Below are 3,421 nucleotides of genomic sequence, written 5' to 3' on the forward strand. Positions count from 1 at the left end.
GGGGGGTAAGGGGCCATCTGTAATACTCTCAACAATAAAGACTTTTTTTAAAAGTAAAAGTTATGAAATGTAGAGATCTCTATGAAAGATCAGCATAGACCATGAATAATTTTATGGTAGTTCAGTACAGATTTGGGTTTTTTGAATTTAGACTTGGACTTTCCAAAAAAAATACTACAGATGAATGTTTGGATCCCAAAGTATATCAAATACCATGAATAATGTTTTGATGAATTATTTGCCTTTTAATATCTTTTATCTCAATATTTTGATCATTGAGAACATGCATTCTCTCAGTTATCCTCTCACTGTTTTACAAATAAGAAAACAGAATCTTGGAGGTTATTAGGACTCTTTGATTGCAAGTCACAGACTATTAAAAAGAATACTTATTGACAAATCTAACAGAATTTTAAAGATGAAGGATCAAATTATTATAAATATTTTATAATTACTCCTTTTAATCTAGAGTTATTGTCCTCTTTTGCTTTCATGTTTTTTGGTTCCATTTTTACTCCTACTATATATTTATTTTTTAAAATATAGGAAAATGTTATAATAATTTTTAGGTTGATGTATTGCAATAATTGTTGCTTCACAGTAGATTAAACTGAAGATTTATTGTAAATATAGTCTCTTGATCTGTATGGTGCTTCCCTCAGTAGGTGATTATTTGTGGTAAATATTACATATTGCTAGAATGAGACAACATTTACTTCTTTAGATGTAAATGCTAAGCACTGTGCACCTCAATATGTAGAGAGAAATTGAAGTTTTATTATAGTACTAGCGGCCCGGGAGGTTCCTCAGCCTGGCCTGCACCCTCTCCAATCCGGGACCCCTTGGGGGATATCCGATTGGGCCTAAACCAGCAGTCAGACATCCCTCTCACAATCCGGGACCGCTGGCTCCTAACCACTCACCTGCCTGCCTGCCTGGTCACCCCTAGCTGCTCTCCCCTGCCGGCCTGATCCCCCTAACCACCTCTGCCTTGACCCCCACCACTGTGGCTTTGTCCGGAAGGACGTCTGGAAGACATCCAGTCTAATTAGCATATTACCCTTTTATTAGTATAGATTTAATTCTTTGAATTCTGAGTAATGATGCCAAAATTCACATTGTGATTTAATAATAATTATTATTTTTCAGTTACTTATTAGGTGATATAGTTCAATTCGTCTCTTTTTTAATTTGTTGATATTGCAAACTACCTAACTTTCCAGCAGAATTGTTAGCCAGATATTGGTATCATTTATTTTTTCAACATCCATATGGATAATTCAGTCTGTAGTTTTGTTTTAGTTCTTACGAGGTTGTTATAGCCCAGGACAAGGCACCCATGCTAGAGTTCAGTCGGAATGAGTATGCTTGCTTTTTTTTTTTTCTTTTGGTGAAGTGGGCAAAGGACAGTTAGCAGGAGTAGAAAAGAGAGTCTGCACTTTCAGTATAGAAACAGCAGTTTTTGAAAAGAGCACTTATGGAAATTGATTCTCTGAATCTGTCCATGTGTCTAGACCAGTGGTCGGCAAACTGCGGCTCGAGAGCTACAATGCGTCTCTTTGGCCCCTTGAGTGTGGCTCTTCCACAAAATACCAAGTGCAGGCACGCACATACAGTGCGATTGAAAGTTCGTGGCCCATGTGCAGAAGTCGGTTTTCGGCCTGGGCGAGTCTATTTTGAAGAAGTGGCGTTAGAAGAAGTGGGGGTTGTCGGTCGGTCGACGGGAGATGCAGCTTAGGCGGGCCGCAGGATACGCAGCACGCAGCATGGTGGAGGTACATTGTTTTGAGGTACATTCACTGAGGTCGACCCCTTCCAACTCTCCCATCCATACTCGTCTATCTGAAACAAGTATACAAGACGAGTGTGGATGGGAGAGTTGGAAGGGGTCGACCTCAGTGAATGTACCTCAAAACAATGTACCTCCACCATGCTGCGTGCTGCGTATCCTGCGGCCCGCCTAAGCTGCATCTCCCGTCGACCGACCGACAACCCCCACTTCTTCTAACGCCACTTCTTCAAAATAGACTCGCCCAGGCCGAAAACCGACTTCTGCACATGGGCCACGAACTTTCAATCGCACTGTATGTGCGTGCCTGCACTTGGTATTTTGTGGAAGAACCACACTCAAGGGGCCAAAGAGACGCATTGTAGCTCTCGAGCCGCAGTTTGCCGACCACTGGTCTAGACACATGGACAGATTCAGAGAATCAATTTCCATAAGTGCTCTTTTCAAAAACTGCTGTTTCTATACTGAAAGTGCAGACTCTCTTTTCTACTCCTGCTAACTGTCCTTTGCCCACTTCACCAAAAGAAAAAAAAAAAAGCAAGCATACTCATTCCGACTGAACTCTAGCATGGGTGCCTTGTCCTGGGCTATAACAACCTCGTAAGAACTAAAACAAAACTACAGACTGAATTATCCATATGGATGTTGAAAAAATAAATGATACCAATATCTGGCTAACAATTCTGCTGGAAAGTTAGGTAGTTTGCAATATCAACAAATTAAAAAAGAGACGAATTGAACTATATCACCTAATAAGTAACTGAAAAATAATAATTATTATTAAATCACAATGTGAATTTTGGCATCATTACTCAGAATTCAAAGAATTAAATCTATACTAATAAAAGGGTAATATGCTAATTAGACTGGATGTCTTCCAGACGTCCTTCCGGACAAAGCCACAGTGGTGGGGGTCAAGGCAGAGGTGGTTAGGGGGATCAGGCCGGCAGGGGAGAGCAGCTAGGGGTGACCAGGCAGGCAGGCAGGTGAGTGGTTAGGAGCCAGCGGTCCCGGATTGTGAGAGGGATGTCTGACTGCTGGTTTAGGCCCAATCGGATATCCCCCAAGGGGTCCCGGATTGGAGAGGGTGCAGGCCAGGCTGAGGAACCTCCCAGGCCGCTAGTACTATAATAAAACTTCAATTTCTCTCTACATATTGAGGTGCACAGTGCTTAGCATTTACATAGTCTGCTGTTGGATCTCTGTATAATATTCTTTATTTCAGTCAGTGTATGCTTAATTTCTAGTTGGTCCTTTTTCATAACCTCAAGGGTCTCACTAGATTTATTGAGGGTCTCACTAAATCAAAAGAAATTTCCGTCGTTGTACTGTTGATATTTGGCTCTGTTGACTAATGAGTTTCCGACCACTGGTCTAGACCTTTACTCTAGATAGACTCCAATTAGAACCAGAAATCTGATACAGTTCATTATATAAAATATGTCCATGACTTGCCTAGCTTTACAAATCAACCTATACTAATAAAAAGGTAATATGCTAATTAGTCTGGATGTCTTCCGGACGTCCTTCCTGACAAAGCTGGGCACATGCGAAGCCGCCCGGGATTCTGGGCGGCTGCAGCCGGCCCGGGTGAAGCTGCCCACAGTCCTGGGCACCTGCGGCTGGCCCAGG

General features: G+C 41.9%; 1 protein-coding gene across 2 annotated transcripts in view; it reads left to right on the top strand.

Moving 5' to 3' along the window:
- Window positions 1-3,421, top strand: part of TRPM7 (transient receptor potential cation channel, subfamily M, member 7) — a 128,610-nt gene that overhangs the window by 86,506 nt on the left and 38,683 nt on the right. The window lies entirely within an intron of this gene.

Source organism: Myotis brandtii, unplaced genomic scaffold (genome assembly GCF_000412655.1).
Source record: "Myotis brandtii unplaced genomic scaffold, ASM41265v1 scaffold182, whole genome shotgun sequence".
Classification (NCBI taxonomy): domain Eukaryota; kingdom Metazoa; phylum Chordata; class Mammalia; order Chiroptera; family Vespertilionidae; genus Myotis; species Myotis brandtii.